This window comes from Heloderma suspectum, chromosome 1, assembly GCF_057233095.1.
Source record: "Heloderma suspectum isolate Gila_16-S chromosome 1, 16-S_ref, whole genome shotgun sequence".
Lineage (NCBI taxonomy): Eukaryota > Metazoa > Chordata > Lepidosauria > Squamata > Helodermatidae > Heloderma > Heloderma suspectum.
Window position 1 is genome coordinate 269,486,598 of NC_139458.1, and position 24,922 is coordinate 269,511,519.

The window sequence follows — 24,922 nt, forward strand, 5'->3', positions numbered from 1 at the left end:
CAGGTAAGGGACTTTCGTCCATCCTTAGTGTCTGGGCACAGTAATGGACTGGATGAGGGCCAATAAACTGAAACTCAATCCAGACAAGACAGAGGTACTGTTAATGGGTGGTTCGTCTGCCCGGCTAGGTGATATTCAACCTGTTCTGGAGGGGGTTGCACTCCCGCTAAAGGATCAGGTTCATAGTTTAGGGGTGCTCTTGGATCCAGAACTGTCACTTGAGGCACAGGTGAACTCAGTGGCACGGAGCACTTTTTATCAGCTTAGGCTGGTATACCAACTACGCCCTTATCTGGAAAGAGATAGCCTAGCTACAGTTATCCATGCTCTGATAACTTCTCGTCTGGATTACTGCAAGGCGTTATACATGGGGCTGTCTTTGAAAACAGTCCGGAAACTTCAGCTGGTCCAAAATAGGGCAGCAGGGTTGTTAACAGGGACTGGCCTGCGAGCTCGTATTACGCCAGTATTTTTCCAGCTGCACTGGCTGCCAGTCCATTTCCGGGCCCGATTCAAAGTGCTGGTGTTAACATTCAAAGCCCTTAACGGCTTGGGGCCAGGTTACCTGAAGGATTGCCTCCTCCCATATGTGCCTGCCCGGACCTTAAGATCATCGTCAGCGGCCCTTCTCCGTGATCCCCTGTCAAAAGAAGTGAGGTGGGTGGCTACTAGGAGGAGGGCTTTTTCTGCTGTGGCACCCTGGCTCTGGAATGAGCTCCCTAGTGAGGTTCGCCTGGCACCTACATTGTATTCCTTTCGGCGCCAGGTGAAGACCTTTTTATTTTCCCAGGCATTTTAGCATTTTAGCTTTCTAAACTTTTAGCTTTGCTGTTTTAAATCTGTATTTTAAACTCCTGCACTGCTGCTAGGTTTTATTGTGGTTGTATTGTTATATTGTGGTTTTAATGTTCTATATATTTTAAATTGTTTTATTGTGTGCTGTTTGGTTTTAATTTTTGTGAATCGCACAGAGAGCTTCGACTATTGGGTGGTATAGAAATTAAATACATACATACATACATACATACACCCATATTGCCTTTGTATTTATATCAGACAGAAAGAGGAGAACTAACCATGATAAATGGCAACAATATTTCAAGATTTGATTTATTCTGGAATTTCATATGTCTTTTAATACATTCTGACAGGAAAATTGCAGACCTTGTATGTTTTAAATTCTGATGTGGAAAGTGTGATAGTAGCCATGTTTCTCTTCATGTCTCTGCCTGCAACACATGGCCTTTTGCAATATTAATGAGAGAAAGCATAGTATGAAGACACTGTGAATATATATACTGAAACTACGGAAAATTAATGTTCCTTTTTCATAAGGAATCAACAATATAATTATCTCTTTCATGGCTTATTACTTTTGCACAGCAAATATAAAAGAAGGATTTAAGCTTTTTTTCCCCATGAAACAGTAATCTCTCCTCCTTCAATGAAACAAAGCAAAACGTTAAAACCTATAATATTTGTAAGAAAATGTAACGTGGGTTGTGAGAACAACAGTTTGTCACAACAGAGCGAGCACATATTGCCAGTTTATGGAACATTATTCCTATCAGAAGAGGTGTTTCCTTTCATGTAATGGCACCAAGCCTGAGGCACTGAAGGATATGGTTGACATGCTTTCCACCATAGTAACTGCCAGGCTGCATTTTGAAGTCATGCTAAACTATGAGTTTGCATGATGAGAAAGTACTGTGGTGAGCCTTGCGCTCACATACTCCCCTTTCCACATGAGGGGAGGAGATTTAAAGCATCTGGGCACAGTTTGCAACAAATTGCGGCTTCCCATTTCATTCAAATACAGTCAAAGATGGTTTGTACAAGCCATAGTCATTGCACAAACCAGCATATTGAACCGGGATTTGATATTATTAACTAAGAGTGCAATCATAAAGAAATGATGCTTTATAGATGGGCTGGGTGGGTCATGTCCTCAGAAGAGAAGTGGCTCGGAGGGGTGGGAGGGGGGAATCCCCACTCAGTGTTCCCTTCTCGAGGCCATAACTAGGGATGTATGGATTTTGTTAAATCTGTTCCACCTGTGTTTTGCACATTGTCAAGTACCTTTTGTTCTGTCTTCCGCTCATTGATGGAATTGGATTTTTTTAACCAGAATTTTTTTCTACTTGAAGTCTTGAACTAATTCACTTTAATGCTAACTTGTGTTGGCTAATGTGTACTTGTGCAAACGTGCTAATGTACATTACTTAATGAGAATTAGCACTAAGGTGAATTAGTGTGTGCGCGCACGCACACACACACACACTGTTAAAAACCAATCTGCAAGTCCACAGAATTTGTTTGGCTTGGAAAAAGCTGGTCCATTGCGGAATCTGCAGGTTGAATTCATAGATATCTAAACTCATTTTAATCCATTGCAGTTTTCTCTGACATGCCTAATCATAGCTGTGTCTATGGCCTTGGGAGGGGAAATCTGCTATATCCTATTGTTCTTGGGATGTTCTCCCAGGAACCATAGGATTGCTCTGTAACTCTCATTTGTACACACCACCATACCATAGTTTCTTATATTTGGATGAAATGGGAAATGGCAATTTGCTACACCATACCAAGAAGCTCAAGCTTTAAATCTCCTTGTATGCATGAAGGAGATAGGAAGTGAAGGAGGAGTTCATGAGCCGATTAATGGTAACCATGGTATCTTCTTCTAATGTGAAACCATCTGAATGAAGCTTCAGTGTTGAAGATGCAAGCAACTCTTCAGTTTAAAATGCAGCTTACCTCTTCAACAACCCAACAACAACAACGAGGAGATAAGATTTATGTTTTGAAACACACAAAGTACACACAGTTTCCCACAGAGAAGTGATATCCAAGTAGTAAATGTGTCTTATGTGAAGTGTCCCTGAGGTATTTTTTTAAACAGCCATGTATTCCAGAATTCATGAAAACAACATAATCAAATGGACTGTTTCTTGTTACCTGACTGAATATGCTGGGGGTTTTGGCAGAACAACATGGGCTAGTTTAGGGACATTGAACCGAATGTTGACTTGATTTTCTGTGACCGCACTGAGTGAACACTAGGGGGGAAAAAATCATTGTTGATGTTAAGTAAAAGAGAAATTCCTCTAGCAACATCTGGCAAGTCGCAAAAAGATTGGATAATGGAGAACTGGCCTCTGGTCATACATATTGAATTTCCATTTCATCATATAAAAAGCACAGGATCATCCCATATTGTAACTTACAGGTCTTCCTGAGCCGTTGTTCTTGTTTAGAGACATTTACACTTTCTTCTTCTTCTTCTTCTGTGCATGCTTGATTGAGTCTGAGAGGTTCTTTTATCGCAAAAAGCCACCACCACAATAAAGATGCTTTATAGCTTTTGGCAAGGCCAGGCAGTAATGTTTTTGTTGGCAGGCATCAACAGGAAGACACTGGGCCACATTCAGCCTGGATATGTTTATGCCATAAGAAAACAGATTGCAGTGATATACGGCCTCTCATAATAGTTTTTGGTGGTTCTGGGTTTGATTGTATCTCTAGTTAAGGGACATTGGTGTTTATTAACTCTGTATCTGGGAAAAAATATGCCATTTAAAGAGGGGTAGCCCATGTTAGCCTGTGGCAGGAAAAACAATAGAGTCTCAGGGCACCTTCAAGACTAACAAAATCTATTAAGGGATAAGCTTTTGTGGACCAGAGACTGCTTCATCAGATGCAGTTTTATTTTATTATTCCTTTGATATAAACATGGCTTCTCTCAAGCTAAGAGTATACATTCCACAAATTTCAAAGGGAGTTACATATCCAGGCTTGACTTAGTCTGACATTCTTTAGGAATGGAGCAGCAGAAGGCCTAGAGAGGACTGCTAGATTACAAATCTTTGAGCCTTGCTCTAGATAAACAAAACAAAACCTCTTGGTGACAATGTGGTGAGAAAAATGGAGCAATTGGAAATATATACTAACTAGGCTATAAGGATTTTCTCCTCTTCCAGTATAAAACAAAACAGACTTTATGTTAGCAACATTCAAGACAAATGTGGTAAGCATGCAAGGCAGAGAATCAATTCAGGTAAAAATCAACTTCCATTATTTAAAAAGATTGCTGGTGCTGTGAAAGGCCTCCGCTTACACTGTACCTGTTGGCCTTACAGGCATCATGTAAGCCAGGGGTGCTCAACCTGCAGCCACCCAAGGCCTTAACTGTGGTCTGCCATGGGTGCCCTGATCCCCCTGCCACTGAATTTCCCCTACTGATTTCTCCCTTCCCAGAGATCCTCATACAGATGTACTTATTTTATTGCATTTATATACTGCCCGACAGCTGAGGTTCTCTGGGCAGTTCACAACAATTAAAATGATAAAATAAATACAACACGGTATAAAATACAATCTGAGACTTTAAAAGGTTAAAAGTAGCATGTAAAAACCAAAGTAAAACCTAACAGCAGTTATGATCCCATCATGGTAACACTATATCACTCTTGTGCATTTATACCTTGTATAAATGACATACACAATTACATTTGTTGCGGTATTTTGGATAATGTGGAATAAGAAGCAGGAAATAACACCACGATAGCAGTATATAGAATGTGTAATCTCTCCCAACAGTTATCAGTGCACTTCGATACTGCTATAAAGCAGTAGTGTACATCTAGCCAAGGTTGCGACTGTCTGTACTATCAGATATCACAGCACATCCTCCAGAGGAGGGGTGAAAATCTGCAGAAAATATGGCCCTCCTGGGGTCTCCATTCAGCCCTTATGGCTTCCCCAGATGGCCATACTCCCTTTCCCCAGTTTCCTAGCCTTTGTGCAGTTCCCCCCGCCCCCCGCCATTCTAAAAGGTTGAAATGCCTCTTCTAAGGCTTAGGTACTGGCAGAAAGAGCCTTAAGCTAAAATATTGAGACTTGAGCAGGGGGTTGGACTCGATGGCCTTGTAGGCCCCTTCCAACCCTGCTCTTCTATGATTCTAGATATGCTAGTATTTTGGCCCTGTCTCTTTTGGCTTTGTGCCCCGTTGCCCTTTGGCCCCACCCACTACTGGAATGCAGCCCCTGAGAGTTCCTTTGAAATGGAATGTGGATCTCAGGATGAAAGAGGTTCAACATGCCTGCTCCAGAGCAAAGGAGGTGTCCCTGAGGAAGGCCTAGTTCTGGGCAGCATCACTTCAGAAATGCGGGGCTTGGGGTTGCTGTGAAGGATCATTATCACCTTTGACTCAAGGACTGATCACTCCTCTTTTGTCCACTCCTCCGGGTATTGCTGCCACCACTTCCACTTAGGAAACTTTTACAGCAGAGAGTGCTGTTGGTGAACTGACAAAACCTTGCCCAGTTATTACTGGCTCAGGCAGGCACCTATTTAGTCTCTCTCTCTCTCTGCCCCCTTCCTCCCTCTTCCTCCCACCCCCCTCTCTTATAACATGGAACAAGTAGGTAAGGCGCGTAAGAAGCAAGACCATGTCCAGTCAATATAATTTTTCACATGTCCAGTCAATATATTCTTTGAAGAACACACACAGAACATCACATTGAAAAGATTTAGTTTAGGATTAAGGACACAGAAAGGCAATAGAGCGAAGCACAGGATGGATTCACAGCACAACATATAATGAAATGGAAAGAACAATCTAAATTGCCACACATTTGATAATCTGGCAGGTTACAGAAGCACGCTTGTAACAACCAATGTGTGGGAAAGCTATTTGGGTTCCAGATAGCAGACATCTCATCCCTCCAGGAAAAGCAGAAGGAGTTTGACCAACCAGTAAGTGGGGAAGTTGTGGGAGTTTGGCCAGCCAATCAGTTCTTAGGAGGTGAATACAGGGTTCCAGCCTCCAACCAATGAAATGTTTTCCTGTGGGCATGCAGCCTAGGCCAAGCCTTTTAAGGCATGGTTTTTGTCCAATTAGAGCCAGTCCAGTACCTCAGTTTCCACACATTACCCTAGTGTTCCACCCTAAAAAGTGAAAAAGTAATTTGAAAGAAATTAAGAAAGAAAGAAAGAAAGAAAGAAAGATAACACATGTAAGTCAAGCCCCCGAAATTACAGGATGATCACACAGTGCAGTTCCTTCCAGAGATGGCTGATGTCTTCCCTGGTCTACCCCAGGGAGTGCAAAGGTAGAGCCAGCAAAGCTGGACAGTCAGATGTCCCTATCCTTTGTGGCTTTGGTTAGAAGGGATTGGTTCCTCCCTTTCCCCTCAGTATCAAGGTTAAAAAGGTACTGTGCACTCTCCCTCTATCTCCGCCACCTGATCCTGGGAGAAGGAAGAGTTTTTAAGCCCAAGACATCCAGGAGCCCCCTCTCTTTCTGACTCCTGTCTCTCCATCTGCTGCCTGCTCAGCATTATCTATATATTGTGAAGTGGCGCATCTGTGAAGGATGCCGGCTCCTGTCAACAGTGGTGGCACCAAAGGCTGTAGATCAGGGGTTGACCCTCAGTGCTTTAGATAAGGACACAATGGATGCAGCAGAAGTTAGGCATGGGGGTGGAGCAGAGCCAACCAATGGCTGCTACACTTGTAATCTCTAATGCATAATCTGTCTGGCTGAGGTGTTGGAGTAGGCCATGAGTGGTCAAGTTGTGATCACCCAGATGTTTTGGCCTACAATACCCATCATCCCTCACCTTTGGCTATGCTGGCTAGGGCCGATGGGAGTTGTAGGCCAAAACATTTGGAGACCCACACGTTGCTCACTCCTGGAATGGGCTGTAAATTACACAGTGATAAATGGATACAACAGTTTCTAACTCTATGTATTTGTCACACTGTAGTGTAACCAGGAGGAAGCTATGCAGATGACCTGGCAGGCCTGGGCAGAAGGGCTAGGCTGTGTTCTCAGTGCCACCCCCCCACACACACACACACATTATGAGTTTTCAATGACAGAAGACGTAAGCTGAAATTTGAGACAGAAAATCATGAAATAATCAGGTCCTCCCCCTCCTCACTTGTTATCATGATGGGTATCTTTCTAGTTTAAGGTGAGAGCCTTTAAAAATTCCAAAGAGGGATTTGCCTCAGGCATCAAAGAAGAATGCTCAGTTTACTGAAATATCATATGAGCTTACAAATTATTGGCAGGCAAATCAGCTGAAGCATCACAACTGGAAAGCAAAATTAAGTTGTGCAGCCAAGGGCAGATCTCTTAAGAGAAGACTTTTCAAAAATAGTCATTAAATAAAGGTGCCAAAAGTTTTCTTTCCTTTGACAAACAGCCCAAATGTAGGTTGCTTGTTTGTTTATTAGATTTACATACTGCCCAACAAACAAAGGCCCTTGGACTAGTTTACAGACATAAAAAACCCAAACAACAGTAAAATAATGACCAACATAATAATACAGCCAATATATATCAAAACTAATAATGTTCGATAGATAGAGGTCTCCAATCTCATAGCCTTCTATCTGTCCTAAGCCTTACCAACAAGAGCTAGGCAGGGTGGGAGAAGTGACAGAGGCTTTTACAGGCTCTCTGTCCTCCAGTATGACATTTTCAGCTAGGTGGGTCTCTGAGCTCATCCGGCTTGCCTACCTTGGATTCCCCACACCAGGTCTTAGCTCTGTCTAAGGGCAGGGATCCCAGATGCCATCTGAGGAGCCACAGCATTGCTCTCTAACAAAGCAATCCTATGCATGTTTAGACAGAAAAAAAGTCCTACAACTCCCAGCATTCCCCAACCAGACATTCTGACTGGGGAATCCTGGGAGTTTTAGGACTTTTTCTGTCTAAACATACATAAGATTGCTCTCTTAAAATGTTAAAAATAATCGAGTTTTTTTTTTACAACAGTAATGTGAGTTAAAGCAGGCACTCTCACTCTTCTTTTGAATTAAACCTGACATTCTGTTTCCATTCTCATAAGGTAACCTTTCTTGAAATGCAGTTCTTACTTTTATCAATATCTCAGTTCAGGAAACACTTATATTGCTATTTGGCTTCAAACGAGGTTTTTGTACACACACTGTTACAGTCAGGAATGCATGAATAAGTAATGAGAAGAATGAAATATGGTAATGACATGTTTTAATGTGTTTTTTTAAACAAGAGTCAGTGTGGTGTAGTGGTTCGAGTGTTGGGCTGGGACTGGGGAGACCCGGGTTCAAGTCCCCACTTAGCCATGAAGCTCACTGGGTGACTTTGGGCCAGGCACTGACTCTCAGCCTAACCTACCTCACAGGGTTGTTGTGAGGATAATATGGAGGGGAGGAGGATCATGTATGCTGCCTTGGGCTCCTTCGAGGAAAAAGGTGGGATAAAATTATAATAAATGAATGAATAAATAAATAAATAAATAAATAAATGATTAGGTAGCCACTGTGCTAATTAATGCTTATGAACATATCAACGTGATTTTATTGAGAAAGAGTGGGCTTATTATTATTAATTCATTACATTTCTATACCGCCCAATAGCCGAAGCTCTCTGGGCAGTTTACAAAGATTAAAAACATTAAAAATACAATATACAGAGATTAAAAGCCATTTACATAAAAAAAAACACCAACAGACAATATACACAAAAGAACATATATCTAAAACAACTTCAAACAAGCAAACAACCATAACTATGTCTTAAGATGGAGCAATTTTTTAGTAGACCATGCAGTATTCTACCTGCCATTTTGTTTGATGTGTGACCATACCCAAAGCCTATTTCAAAAGTCTGAGGAAAATCTGAGATGGATGAGTGTGCTGTTAATAATAGCTGAAAGTGCTGCACTTTCCAGACAAACTGCTCAATAAATATTTCAAGAATTAAATTGTATTTGGAAGGCAACACAGAGCTGGGGATTTTATCAGTGGTGAGATGTGCCTGCAGGCAGAGAATTCTTAATCTTCTTTCCCTAATATTTGCAAAACAAGGGGAATCTAATACGTCTAAACACAAGTCGTTGTGACAAGTCACTGCATAATTACAAACAGCATTGCAATGATTTAGGGAGCTATGGGCAAAATGTAATTTATTTGAAGTGTTGTGGCTGCTGTAGATGGCTATAGGCGATAGTGTCAACTCAGGGTAATAATCATTGGCTAGGTACGTGGAGCTGACCATTGCTTTTTCTTGGGACAAGCTCAGGCCACATAGCCTCCCACGCATTTCACAGATAAAAACGGACACAGCAGAAACTGTAACTCCCCAATTATCTATGAAGGATTATTGTTAGAACTCCCCACCTGGGTGGCCATGTGTCCTATTTTACAGTAGACCCTCCTCTATTTGAAGGGCTGTCCAGTTCAAGTCTGGTTTAAAGCTAAAGAAGCCCCAGAAGGAAGAGCCGGGCCTTGAAGCTGCCCATCAACAGCAGATGGACAGCAGACTGAGCAAGGCACACAGATCACCTGGTCACAGTCTTCCATGCTATGCTGTGGTGTACTGTTGCTGTTGTTCAGTCATTAAGTCATGTCCAACTCTTCGTGACCCCATGGACCATAGCATGCCAGGCCTTCCTGTCCTGCGCTCTTTCCTGGAGTGTGCTCAAGTTCATATTCATTGCATCGGTGATGCTATCTAGCCATCTCATCCTCTGCCGTCCCCTTCTCTTTTTGCCTTCAATCTTTCCCAGCATCAGGGTCTTTTCCAGGGAGTTTTCTCTTTGCATTAGGTGGCCAAAATATTTGAGCTTCAACTTCAGTATCTGTCCTTCCAATGAGCACTCAGGGTTGATTTCCTTTAGGATTGACTGATTTGACCTTCTTGCAGTCCAGGGGACTTGTAAGAGTCTTCTCCAGCACCACAGTTCGAAGGCATCAATTCTTCAACGCTCAGCCTTCCTTATAGTCCAGCTCTCACAGCCATACGTTGCTACTGGGAAAACCATAGCTTTGATTATACGAATCTTTGTCGGCAAGGTGATGTCTCTGCTTCTTACTATGCTGTCTAGGTTTGCCATAGCTTTCCTCCCAAGGAGCAAGCGTCTTTTAATTTCATGGCTACAGTCACCATCTGCGGTGATCTTGGAGCAAAGAAAATAAAATCTGTCACTGCTTCCATTTCTTCCCTTTCTATATGCCAGGAAGTGATGGGGCCAGATGCCATGATCTTCATTTTTTTAATGTTGAGTTTCAAACCAGCTTTTGCACTCTCCTCTTTCACCCTCAACAAGAGGCTCTTGAGATCTTCTTCGCTTTCTGCCATTAGGGTGGTATCATCTGCGTATCTGAGGTTGTTGATAATTCTCCCGGCAATCTTAATTCCGACCTGTGATTCATCCAACCCGGCATTTCTCATGATGTACTCTGCATATAAATTAAATAAGCAGGGCGACAATATACAGCCTTGTCGTACTCCTTTCCCAATTTTGAACCAATCAGTTGTTCAATGGCTGGTTTTTACTGTTGCTTCTTGACCCTCGTACAGGTTTCTCAGGAGACAGGTAAGGTGGTCTGGTACTCCCATCTCTTTAAGAATTTGCCACAGTTTGTTGTGATCCACACAATCAAAGGCTTTAGCGTAGTCAATGAAGCAGAAATAGACATTTTTCTGGAATTCTCTTGCTTTCTCCATGATCCAGCGAATGTTGACAATTTGATCTCTAGTTCCTCTGCCTCTTCGAAACCCAGCTTGTACTTCCGGTACTTCTCGGTTCACATGCTGCTGAAACATCTTTTAGGATTTTAAAAAGCTCAGCTGGAATACTGTCATCTCCGCTAGCTTTGTTGTTAGTAATGCTTCCTAAGGCCCACTTGACTTCACTCTCGAGGATGTCCGGCTCAAGTTCAGTGACCGCACTATCATGGCTATCAGGGACATTCAGATCATTCCTGTATAGTTCTTCTAGGGATGTTCCATCTAGGGTTGGCGGAGAATTTCTCCCCGAAACTTCGGGGGGGCGAGCTCCAACGTATTTGGCCCCCCAAACAAGTTTCAGGGAGAAATTCTCCGCCCCCTCCACCCCCCGCACCCCCCCGGGATGGGACTTACCTTTGGCTAATGTCCCTCCCGGTGGCGGGTCTGGCCGGCGGGTTCGGCGGGTCTTCTTCCGGGGCGGGAGCGGCAGTCGGTCTTTTGACCGGCTGCCGCCGCCGCCATTCCAATAAAAGGAAAAAAAAACGCCCCCGTGATAGGCTACATGACGATTAACGTAGCCTATCACGGCTAGATTTGCAAAGTCAGCCGTGATAGGCTACATAAATCGTCACGTAGCCTATCACGGGTGACTTTAAAAAAAAAAAAAGCGCGTATGGATAATGGCGGCCCCCATAGGGAGCCGCCATTCCCATTCCTTATTTGGTCGCTGTAGTCTACGTAAAGATTACATAGACTACGGCGAAAATAAGGGCAACGCTATTTGCGTTGCCCTTATTTTCGCCGTAGTCTACGTAAAGATTTACGTAGACTATAGCGACCAAATAAGGAACGCGAATGGCGGCTCCCTATGGGGGCCGCCATTTGCGTACGCGCTTTTTTTTTTTAAGTCACCCGTGATAGGCTACGTGACGATTTACGTAGCCTATCATGGCTGACTTTGCAGATCTAGCCGTGATAGGCTACGTTAATCGTCACGTAGCCTATCACGGGGGCGTTTTTTTTTTTTTTTTTTTTTACTTTTTAGTTCGCGGCCGGGCGAGGCGAGGCGCCTCCTCCCCAGCCTGAATTTCGGCCGGGCAAGGCGGGAAGCCTCCCCCCCAGCCTGAATTTCGGCCGGGCGAGGCAGGAAGCCTCCCCCCCCCGGCCTGAACTTCGCGGGGGGAGCAGCGAAGCGCCTCCCCCCCACCGCAAAAAGCTTCGAGGACAGGTAAGGGACTTTCGTGCACCCATAGTTCCGTCCCTCTCCCTGGAATCCTCAATGGGGGGGGAGGTGATCCGGTCCTCCCCCCCGGAATCCTTGATGGCTGGCTGTGCTCCACAGCGGCTCCGCGGAGCAACCGGCCAGGCGCAGGCCAGGGCTGTCCGCAACCAGATTTCTGGCTGCGGATGGCGCTGGGTAACCAAAAAAAAAAACACGTACGCAAATGGCCGCCGCCATTTGTGTTCCTTATTTTTCACCGTCTTAATCTATGTCAATATTTACGTAGACTAAGACGAAGACGAAGAAAGGGGAATGCAAATAGTGTAGTGGGGGCTATTTGCATTCCCCTTTCTTTTCTTCACCCTAGTCTACGTAAACATTGACGTAGACTAAGACAGCAAAAATAAGGAACGCAAATGGTGGCGGCCATAGCCGCCGCCATTTGCGTACGCGTTGGGTTTTTTTTTTTAACTCAGACGTAATAGGCTACGTAAGTCTTTACGTAACCTATCATGTCTATGGGGGGAAAAAAAGAAAAAAACACAGACTGCAAATGGCGGCGGCAGCAGCCGGTCGGAAGACCAGCTGCCGCCACCGCTGAAGCTGCCACTGGAGCTGCCGCCGTCCGGAACATCCGCCCCAGGTAAGTCTCGTCCCGGGGGGGATCCATGGGGGGTGGAGGGGGTGGCAGGCCATTCTGCGATGGATTTTGGGGGGCCGAATTCACTGGCATTCGGCCTCACCAAGATCCATCATGGAATTCTCTGACATCCCTAAGTTCTTCTGTGTATTCTTTCCACCTCTTCTTAATCTCATCTGCTTCTGTTAGGTCCCTGCCTTCTTTGTCCTTGCCCGTCTTTGCACAAAACGTTCCCTTGAGATCTCCGATTTTCTTGAAGAGATCTCTAGTCTTTCCCATTCTATTGCTTTCCTCAATTTCTTTGCATTGTTCATTTAAGAAGGCCTTCTTGTCTCTCCTTGCTATTCTCTGGAACTCTGCATTCAGTTGGATAGATCTTCCCCTTTCTCCTTTGCTTTTTGCTTCCCTTCTTTCCTCAGCTACTTGTAAAGCCTCATCAGACAGCCACTTGGCTTTCTTGCATTTCTTTTTCTTTGGGATGGATTGAGTTGCTGCCTCCTGAACAATGTTACAGACCTCCATCCATAGTTCCTCAGGCACTCTGTCTATCAGGTCTAATCCCTTAAATCTATTCCTCACCTCCACTGTATATTCATAAGGGATATGATTTAGGTCATACCTGAATGGTTTAGTGGTTTTCCCTATGTTCTTCAATTTAAGCCAAAATTTTGCAACAAGAAGCTCATGATCTGAGCCACAGTCACCTCCAGGTCCTGTTTTTACTGACTGTATAGAGCTTTTCCATCTTTGGCTGCAAAGGACATAATCAATCTAATTTTGATATTGACCATCTGGTATTGTCCATGTGTAGAGTCGCCTCTTGTGCTGTTGGAAAAGAGTGTTTGCTATGATCAGCGTGTTCTCTTGGCAAAACTCTATTAGCCTTTGTCCTGCTTCATTTTGTACACCAAGGCCATGCTTGCCTGTTATCCCGATGATTTCTTGACTTCCTACTTTAGCATTCCAATCCCCTATGATGAGGAGGACATCTTTTGTTGGTGTTAGTTCTAGAAGTTGTTGTAGGTCTTAACAAAAGTGATCAACCTCAGCTTCTTCGGCCTCAGTGGTTGGGGCGTAGACTTGAATTACTGTGATGTTGAATGGTTTGCCTTGGATTCTTACTGAGATCATTCTATCGTTTTTGAGATTGTACCCCAGTACTGCTTTTCCCACCCTTTTGTTGACTATGAGTGCTACTCCATTTCTTCTAAGGGATTCTTGCCCACAGTAGTAGATATGATGGTCACCTGAATTAAATTCACCCATGCTTGTCCATTTTAGTTCGCTGATTCCCAAGATGTCGATGTTCAGTCTTGCCATCTCGTGTTTGACCACCTCCAGCTTACCTTGGTTCATTGATCTTACATTCCAGGTTCCTAAACAATATTGTTCTTTACAGTACCGGACTTTCTTTTCACCACCAGACACATCCACAGCTGAGTGTCCTTTCGGCTTTGGCCTAGCCGCTTCACTCTTTCTGGCACTACTTGGAAATTCCCTCTGTTCATTACCAAGTAGTATATTGGACACCTTCCGACCTGAGGGGCTCATCTTCCGGCATCATATCTTTAAGCCTTGTGATATGTTTCATGGGGTTTTCTTGGCAAGAATACTGGAGTGGGTTGCCATTTCCTTCTCCAGTGGACCACATTTTGTCAGAACTCTCCGCCATGACCTGTCCGTGTTGGGTGGCCCTGCATGGCATAGCTTATGGCTTCACTGAGTTACACAAGCCCCTTCTCCACAACAAGGCAGTGATCCATGAAGGGGTGTACTGTATTTCCATTTAAATTATAATAATTATTCCTAAATTTGCGATACATATAAATTAGCAAATGCAAACCTGATGCAAACTGGTGACCTCTTTTCTCCTCTTTTTTGATGATCCATAGGTGGCCACCCTTAACACGCGCACACCATTTTATTCCACCAGCTACATTTCGTTATTCCAAAGTAGCATTTTTTGCACCGTTTTAAAAGCCAAGAAGGTTTAGTTTTGTTCTTTAGGTTAAAGATATGCTAGCAAAATTGTCACACAATCTGCTGCAGCCCATCCAAGAGAGCCCTGCGTGCACTAGTGGGAGAATGCAAGTGGTGGCACGGGGAAGGGGGGTGGCAACAGACAAGAAAAGAGAGAATCCAAGCCAGGGGTGGGGGGAAGAACAGACTATCCAAAAAATAAATGCCCACAGGCCCAAATGACTATGAAGCAAATCCACTCTTGACTTGAGCCCCTTGAAAATGTGGCCGCAGGCCCAAAAAAGCTGCCTACCACTCCGCTACCTTATTGAGTTCCCAACAAAGAGGAAAGTTTCTCAACTGATAGGAGTGGCAATATGCATCAGCACAGACTTTCCCAACCTGGTGCCCTTCAGAAGCCCATCAGCCCCAGCCAGCATGCACAATGGTTAGAATGCTGGGAATTGTAGTCCAAACTATCTGGAGGGCACCAAGTTAGATACAGCTGCATCAGAGCCTCAGGACCAGGTTCAGGATTTTGTCTGTTCTCAAAAGAATCCAGCAAAGCAGATCATTGTTTATTTATTTTTATGTTATGGAGGGTCTATCCAATAGCCGGAGCCTGAGTGGCCCAAATCCAATATCCGTTGTCTTCGTTGAAGGGCTGTTGTTTTTGCAGCGTACAAAATAGGGGGGGGGAGACCTTACATCCAATTACAGATAGATTTCCTGAATGAAACAGGCATGGCCAGTCTTGTCTTCACAATAAGCACTGAAAGCAGGGGTGGGCAGAAGATAGATGGGGATCTACTGCAAGATCGCTGGGTGCTTTGCAGTAGATCTCCAAGGTTTTCTGACTCCAATACTTTAATGATAGCAAGTAAAATGGCAAGTTAAGGAAAACAATTCTGCTATGGCTTACGTGGTGCTAATGGCCTTATCGCTTGGTCTCAGTGTTCCTCATCTGTAAAATAGGAGTCTTAATCGGTTGCATTGAACTGAACTAGCTCTGCTGGCTAGTTTCAGACTTTCGTATTAAAATCCTTGAGCTCTGGTACCTCAACTGAAGATTTGTATAGATCCCAGTGTATGATTCATGGGGTGCAGTAGATAATTTACTCTGCCCCCTGAGCCAACATTTTGTTTCTGGCTCTGGTTGGCAGACTTCATGATCCTAATAAAAAAACAGAATCAGTTGGACAATCCTGACTTCTGTCTACCTGAGGGGTGTATGAACTCTGTGACATCTGGTCGGGGGGGGGGCAGTCAGGGTCCATAGCAGGGAAATCTGGGATGCTTGGTGCCCTGCGGATTTCCCTGGAGCCTTACTGTGTCCATCGGATTTCAAGGGTGGCCACACCAGGACCCTTCCTCCCCACGCCGGCTGCTAAGGAAGCCCTTGACAGCCGGCACTGGGAGGAAGGACCTCGGTGGCACCCCAGCACTCTCACCCCAACGCCGTTTAGAAGGGAGGAGAGCCACCCCGTGGGAAATCCGATAGACCTGAGGGTGAGTGGGGTCGGTCCACTGAAGTCTTCGCAGGATGGGTTCTCGAGAATCCAGACTGATTTAAATCCACAGTGGATTTCTCCACCATCCCTAGTCCACCCATGCCTTACAATTATTTTAAGAAATACCTCCTGCTCTATATTACCCTGCATGGCAGTCAGGGAGAGAGAGAGAGAGAGAGAGAGAGAGGGAGAGGGAGAGAGAGAGAGAGAGAGAGCTTGCTCCAAGTGTTCCTGCCTTCTGAAGTTAGGTGGATGCCAACCAGGATACTACCTTCTTCTTGGTAGTAGCAACCTCTTAGTGGATTTCACTTCCCAAGTAGGCTGGCTGGCTTATCCTTTGTCGATGTTCAGGGGGCCATTGAAATGGACAGGTGCTGGCTGGTTTTGGTAATGCTGCTCTTATGGTTTTATAACTATTTATTTAATTCCTTATTTCATTTAAGTATTTTTATACTGCCCTTCAACTGTAATCCCAGGACAGTTGACTAAAAGAAAAAAGAACCCAATGAAAATGTAATTAGAACAAAATATTATAAGCTAAAGCTTATTAAACATCATAAAGCAGCATAAAATAGTCGGCAGACTATTTTAAAATTGTATCTCAAAAGCTTGGGGAAATGAAAAGGTCTTTGCCTGGCATTGCAAGGACAAGAAGGTAGGCGGCAGAGAGATCATGCCTGGCTTCAGGTGCTACTAGTGGATTTTCTTCTTATCGTTGTTTTTACGCTCTAGCTCCCAAATTAGAGGAAGTGGTGTTTGCTTCACCATTGCAGCTAGTAACCATTTTGGCTTTTCCTTCTCCATGAGAAGTCTTCTCAGCCAAGAGCCAAAGAGCTGAATACAGCATTCCTCATGCATGCAGTGTCCCCCCCCTTTTTTTTCTTTCTTTCATGGCTTCCCCCACCCTTTCTTTTTTTTTGGTTATTATTATATTTGTAAATTATAAAGACATCTTAAAAATGCATACAGGATAGTTTCCAACCTCTCCCCCAAAACCATTCCTCAGGTGGTTCTCTGGAGCCTTGCGGGGGCATAGAGTGGTGGTGTCATGGACAACAACTAGGATGGCCACGTGCCCTGCTTTATAGAGAACAGTCCTGTATTTGAAGAGCTGGCAGTCCTGTATTTGAAGGCATCCTCTATTTGAAGGGCTGTGCAAGTCCAGATCAAAGACAAAGAACCACAAGAAGGGAGAGTGAGCAGAGGGCTTGAAGTGACCCATCAATGGTGAGCACCTGGACAACAAGCTGAGTAGGGCACACATGTCATCTGGACACAGTCTTCTCTACTATGGCCAAATGTCTTGTATTTCTATTTAAATTATAGTAACTGTTTCTCAATTGGCATTTATACATATAAATTAGCATATGCAAACTTTATGCAAATCAGTGCAATACTTTTGTGTGGTGTATTTCCTTTCTGGGGGAGGGGGGCATTGTGTAAGTGGCCACCTTAGCAACAACCATGACATTCAGGATAATGGCTGAGCCTTCAGCATTCCTGTCCACTATTCTAGCATCTCATGGGGTGCCTCCATGAGCGATTTACTCTGAGCTGGCTGCGTTCGAAGGTCATTAGGGATACATGATGTCATGGCCATCCAGCTAGGGATGTCAGAGAATTCTGCCACGGATCTTTGTGAGGCCGAATGCCAGTGCATTCGGCCCCCCGAACTCCGTGGCGGAACGGCCTGCCACCCCCTGCCCCCCCGCGGATCCCCCCCGGGACGAGACTTACCTGGGGTGGATGTTCTGGGTGGCGGCGGCTCCGGTGGCAGTGGCAGCTGGTCTTCCGACCGGCTGCCACCACCGCCATTTGCAGTCTTGTCATTTTTATTTTTTTTTACACGACGTGATAGGCTACGTAAAGATTTACGTAGGCTATCATGGCTGGGTAAAAAAACACAAAAAACCGTGTACACAAATGGCAGCAGCTACGGCCGCCACCATTTGCGTTCCTTATTTTTGGCCGTCTTAGTCTGTGTAAATATTTACGTAGACTATGACGGCAAATCAAAAAGGGATGCAAATAGCGCCCGCTACGCTATTTGCGTTCCCCTTTATTTTCGCCGTAATAGTCTACGTAAATATTTACGTAGACTAAGACGGCGAAAAATAAGGAACGCAAATGGCGGCGGCCGTAGCCACCGCCATTTGCATACAAGGCTGTTTTTTGTTTTTGTTTTTACCCAGAGCCCTCTGCAGCCGGAAATCCGGCTGCGGGCAGCTCTGGCCTGGGCCTGGTCGGCTGCTCCACGGAGCTGCCGCGGAGCACAGCTGGCTGTCGAGGATTCCGGGGGGGGAGGTACGGATCGCCTCCCCCCCATCGAGGATTCCGGGGGGAGGGACAGAATGCCTCCCCCCCATGAACATAATCTGCGGAAAGGTAAATGACTTTCGTACATCCCTAGTTTCCCCTGAGTGTCTTTCCCAGCACAAACAAACCAATTAGTGTCTACTTGGAAGTAACTACCCTTGTGTTTAATAAGGCATGTAATTAAGAAGAAGAAAGTGTGGGGAGAGCCTGGAAGGGGGGGGACACCTCTCTTATTGTTTGAGCAGCCCCTGCCAGTCAGATGATGATCACTTCAACCCAACACCCTACCCGGAAGTAAGTTCTGTGAAGTGACTTAAAATGGTGCGATGCACTCACTCATGGAGCCCTGTGCAGAGCAAAGCTGGTTCCTTGAAAAATCTGGGTAAGCCACAATTGGCTTCTCCTTCCGTTGTCATGGAGAAACCCTTAGATAGTAAAAAATATAACAGCGCTGTATATAAAGAAATCAAGATAGATGCTCTCAATTGTCCACATTACAGCTATAATGAAACTGCTCATTTCCAAAAACAGCTGCTACACTGGGTTTAATTGCTTTGTTTTAATTAAGGTTCCATATACCACATTCCTCACTGCAGACATTACCTGATGGTAACTTACATTGTGGTGTTACAGAACAATCCATCAAAAAATAATCTTCAGAAGCAGCAGATTAGAACGGCAAAATCAAATGAAAACCAGTGGCTTAGAAGGTGTTGCATGAGCTATACAAGGGAAGTCTGTGCTCAAAAAAACACTACCCCCTGTTGGATTTTTGTTTTTTAAAACCTGCCCCAGTTAGTTTTATCTAAAAAAAATTGCATAATGATATAGTGATCTATGTTACACATCATAACGCGAGAGTCCTTTGCTTCCAGTACCACTTTAGTTTCAGACCAGTTTTCCAATATGATCTAAGAAAGTGAATGGAAGCTGTGATAGAAAAAATATTTCTCATAGTCAAGTGTAACTTTTGTGAATGTACTGTTAAATACTGTACAAGGCCAGTGCAATATTGTACAGTAACAAATACTGTACTGTTCTGTACTGTACAGCAGCAGTGGTTGTTATAGCTAGTAGATGATGGGGGGAACTGGGAAAGTCTCCTCTGCATTTTTGCTGACCATAACCTGCCCCTTCCTTCTGTTTCCTCCTCTTCTCCAGCAAGACCGAAGTAGGTGTGAATTGGTGGCCCAGCCCAATTTAGCTGAAGGAATGCATGCTGGTTGATTCCCTGTGCTCAGTTCATTCATGACTTTTCTTGCTTCCATTCTTTCCTCTATTTCCATTAGAGGCAGTGGTCAGAGCAAACCTTGTCTTCTTGGCAATGGTGGGTTTCCCCCCTCTTGAAGGACTGCCTTCAGCCATATCAGCCTGTCCACACTTTAAGATCAGCAACAAAGGCCCTTCTCACTTGCCCACTATTGAGGGCAGTTAGGTCTGCAAGTACATGAGAGAGGGCCTTTTCTGCAGTAGCCCCACACCTCTGGAATGGGTTGCCATTAAGGGTTTGTCAGGCTCTATCATTGTAAACTTTTAGGAAAGCTCTGAAGACATACTTGTTTTTTCTGGCCTTCTGATTACGTTTTATTGGACTGTTCTGGTTTGTAGCTGCAACTGTGTTGCAGGTTTTTAGTACTGTCCAGGCCAGACATTTTATTTCTGTTGTTTGTTGTTTTTATGAACTTTTGTTTTTACTCTATGGAACTGTATTACTGTAACCCGTCTTTGGAGGGTTGCTGTCCTAAAAGGTGGCCTAGAAATATTTAAAATGAATGAATGAATGAATGAATGAATGAAGTGGATGTATTAAATATTCAACACAATTCATGTCTAATCCAAAACCAGAAATAGCTTCCTATTATATACAGAATTGAATGATAAAGAGCCAGCTGCATATACTCCTAGTGAATGGATCAGAAATGATTTTCATCTCAGAGTTGTTCATTATAAACATGTATAATCCAATTAGAATTGTGATTATGTGCAGTTTTGCAAAGGTTTGGGGGGCTATATTCTCTCTGTGTGGCACTCCCCACTATGCAGGGAGACTCATATGTGAACGGGGATACTGTGTTTATTCTTAGCAGCATGCCTGCCACAACACAGCATTTGTGAAGCTACCTCCCCCACCCCATAACTTTGAATTTAATGAAGTCTTTTTGTGATTAATATAGCTTAAAAAAAATAATACGCCTACATTATGTTGTAAATTATTCAAATCAGCAGTAGGAAATCTGAGCTGATCAGCTTTTATCATTACGGAAAGAGTCATAAACTGCACTGAACATTACTCATATCTTATTTAAATTGCATGTTTTTCCTTTAGCACACTGAATGTGACAGGGACTGAAATGACACACAACCAGCAACAAATGTGCATAAGCTTATACACATGATTAACTGAGGGCTGTGGGTGAAATTGGCAGTTTGCAAATAACGATACAAAGCTGAAGGCAACAACTAATATTATTTGTGAATAATTCGTTGTCGTGACTCACGGTCATGCCACCTATTCTCAATCACATCAATGCAAATGTCATTTGGGATCCTTCAGTGGCTGCTGAGGCTGGAGCAAGGAACCTCTATTGGGGATGGTCAACTTGTGGTCCTCCAGATGTTTTGGCTTACAACTCCCATCAGTCCTAGCCAGCATAGCAAATGGTGAGGGGTCATGTGAGTTGTAGGCCAGAATATCTGGAGGGTCTACAAGTTGCCCTCCCCTGCTAGATCTGTGCTGTGTTATTCTTGTGGTGGGGCACCTGTGTGGCTTGAAAGGTTCTCAGGGAATATGATACCCCCCCCCCCAGGCTCCAGACTGACTCCTTCAGCCCACTGGTTTCCCTTGACCTGGTATCGTTATAACAGCTGTTTGTCTGGACAAACGTCAGCCTTGCCTGCTTTACCTGGCTCTTGCTTGCTGAATTTCCGACCAGGAATAGATCTGGAGATTTCTGCTCTTGTTTTCCATCCTGCCAGGCTGCCAGCTCTCTAGGCAACATGACCAGAAGGTCCCAAGTTTGATTCCCAGCACTTCCAGGTAGGTCTGGGAAAGAAAGAAAGAACCCTGCCTGAAACCCTGGAGAGCCACTTCTAGTCTGTGTCAACAATGCTGGACTAGATGGAGCAATAATCTGACTTAGCATAAGGCCAATTCCTATATTCCAGTGACCACCTCTGTATTTTCAAGTCCCCACACCCCAGTTCCAAAGAGCTTTTGGATCAACTGATTGTGTCATTTCCCTGTGTTGAAAGTCTTTATCACAGCAAAGGTGCACCCCATTTTATTCATATACTTCTTAATATAATAAAATCTCTAAGCGCTTTTGAGTGAAGCCCCAAGTCTTCCACGTCAGGGTGCAGAAAAGAGGTTTGCTGACTAGCCTGCCTGGCTCTGATTTGCCCTCCCCTGCCAGTTCCCTACCTTTTGCCAGCAAAGAAAGCCTTACAGACAGGCAGGGGCAGCATCAAGGGTAGCCATGGCTGGGCACCTGCCGAGGGCCTGTACCCCAACGTGGGTCCACTGACAAGAACCCCCCTGGAGCTGCTTCTTCTCTTCACCATTGCAACCTGTTTGTTCACCTGCCTCTCGCTCTGAACCAGAGAACAGCGGTGGTGAGGAGCAGCAGCAGCATATGACATTGCCTCCTAGCTCACTGACTCTGTGCCTGTCAAGCAAGTAGTAGCAATGCTTGAGAGAGGATGAGGAGCAATAGCAGTTGATGACAATGGCAGTGAGAAAGTAGAGTCATCCAGGGAGGAGTCCATTGAAGATGCCTTGCCCAAGGGATATCACAACTTAGAACCGGCACTGCAGACAGGCATCTGTCTACGCTGAAAGCTAAGCTTTTGATCAAGGTCAGGAGACTTATTTTCAGCTCAAAGTCTGACAGGTCTGTGATCCTTCGCATTGCAAGTTCCCGCTGGCTAACATGTGTCTAGGTAAATGAAGAGGCCGGTGTCTCCCTCCTAGCCTTGACCCAGCTTCAAAACCTGGACTTTGATTCCAAGAACTCTGAAGCTATGCAATTATATTGTACCAGGTTGTTGTTTTTTTACCATCTAGGGGAAATGGCCTTTTAAGGTCTTTTTAAAGAATATTTGTTTACCTCTTTGTGTGTGAATGCGTTTCTGGTTGCCTTAAAAATAAATACTGATTTTTTAAAAATAAAAAAAATTAAATACAGTGTCTTGGTGTTTAGCCTTCTCCCAACCCATGTTGAAACATTCTGCTGTACTTACATACAGATTGGGTGTGGGGCTTTTATAAGAGAATTTGAGGCAACATCCTCAGTGATGCTAAGGTAGTGGCAAGCAATATGTGCAATGTTTTGTGTTTCAATGTTTGGGGGAAACCAACTCAGGGTATGAGGCAACGTGATAGGAGAAAGAATCCTCTTTGATACTAAATGTCTGTGATAGGTACCTTAGGTTGAGAGATGGCATCAGCACCTGAAACCCTCAGGCAGCTTCCAGTGCCCTGGCAGGGCCCACTGGCATTGACACATTGTAGGCAGCTGTGTCCAGGAAGCCACTATTTTAAACTTCCCACCATGTCCCAGTGCGTCACTACCTCAGCTACTCTAGAGCATTGCAGGAAATTAAAATGGCAGCTTTCCAACTGTTTGCCATTGCTGTCAAGTATGACTATGGCTGGAGGGAGCCTCTCAGTGTTGGGAAGTCCACCCAATGGCACGTTGCCAAAGGCCCCTTCAACCATGGTGCTGACTCTGTTGACCGGCACTGCCCAGGACCTACCAGTGAATCTGGGATTTGTATTTCTAAATGCACCACTGGCCAGTGCAGCACTGTTCCTTTTACCAAATTTCATAAGCAGCACAAATTATTCTCATATAATGTTTTAAAAGTATGAACTGCTGAAATTATGAATTTCATGTTTTACAAGTACCAGGGATGCAATTTAGGGAATCCAAGGAGAGTAATTCTCTCTGCCTTCCTGTATGTTTCTGACCCATGTGATCACTTGTCAAGAGCAGCTGTCTCTGGTGATCATGAAGACGCTTGCTCCTTGGGAGGAAAGCTATGGCCAACCTAGACAGCATAGTAAGAAGCAGAGACATCACCTTGCTGACAAAGGTCCGTCTAATCAAAGCTATGGTTTTCCCAGTAGTAATGTATGGCTGTGAGAGCTGGACTATAAGGAAGGCTGGGCGCCGAAGAATTGATGCTTTTGAACTGTGGTGCTGGAGAAGACTGTTACAAGTCCCCTGGACTGCAAGGAGGTCCAATCAGTCCATCCTAAAGGAAATCAACCCTGAGTGCTCATTGGAAGGACAGATACTGAAGTTGAAGCTCAAATATTTTGGCCACCTAATGCGAAGAGAAAACTCTCTGGAAAAGACCCTGATGCTGGGAAAGACTGAAGGCAAAAGGAGAAGGGGACGGCAGAGGATGAGATGGCTAGATAGCATCACCGATGCAATGAATATGAACTTGAGCACACTCCGGGAGAGAGCGCAGAACAGGAAGGCCTGGTGTGCTATGGTCCATGGGGTCACGAAGAGTCGGACACGACTGAACGACTGAACAACAACAACAACAAATAAATTATCACTAAGTATATTGCTTTTGCAGAATCTGTCCTTGAATATAACCAGGAATAGGCCTTTGAACCTTGCTGTGAGTCTCCCCCACCCCATCTCTCAGAAGGGGTGGGCAACTTGTGGCCCTCCAGAGGTTTTGGCCTACATCTCCCCTCACCACTGGCTATGCTGACTAGGGCTGATGGGTATTGTAGGCCAAAACATCTGGAAGTCCACAAGTTGTCCATCCTGTCTTAATCCCTTTCCAAAACCTGAAATGGCACAACTTTTCCTCCAGATGGTTACAAAGAGGAACCTAAAATCTTGATAGGCATGTGCCAAAAGACATGTTCCAAAACAAAGTCATTTGTTATGTCTAGTTTGGAAAAGTTAGTAGGTTTAGAGGGCAGAGCTGAGTGGTTCATTTTGGAATACTTAGATTGGCTGCCCTACATCTTTCTCCTCTCTTTTCTTTCACAAGTTCATCCATTGCTCTTTAATACAATTTAGTGCATTCGAACAATGTACTTCAAGTCTGTGCTGTCAAGTGGAAAGAAAGGGAAGAAGTTAAGATAGATGGTGAAGGCACAAGCAAATCACATTTCCATGTGCAGCAAAGAAAATGTGAATGACCCCCTTTGACTTGGAAGCCAAAACTGAAGGCATCTTTGCAGCAGCAGTGGAGGTGTTGAAAGAGGCATTACAGAGCTTTGTGTACACACACACACACACACACATCATAGAAAAACATTTGGGCTGAATCTACACATAGCAGTTTTACCGTTATCATACTTCAGTGATAACTATTGGTGCCCAATAATTGGTGCCCACTGCAGTGTGATAACAGTAATACTGCTATGTGTAGATTCAGCCTCGGTTTTGTCAATATTAGAAAACAGGAATGGAAATCCTGAGAATCTGTCAGCTGTGTGTAGCAGACTAGATTACAGAAGCATTGACTGTACTTTTTTGAACTACTTTTTTGGCGGGGGGTGGGGGACATCCATTCCTGGTGGATTGGCCACACATTCTTTGACTCCTCAGAATAAGGTCTTAGGGGTCAAAAACAACTACAATTGTAAGTGTGTGTCTAGCACCTATGTCTTCCTTTCATTTTTACTCTAGAGTAGGTGCAGGAGGCCTGACCTAGATCAAAAGACCCCCTACCCCCACACTAGTGTCCCAATCCAGACTGGGGACCCTGTGCCTACTCTAGAGTAAAAATG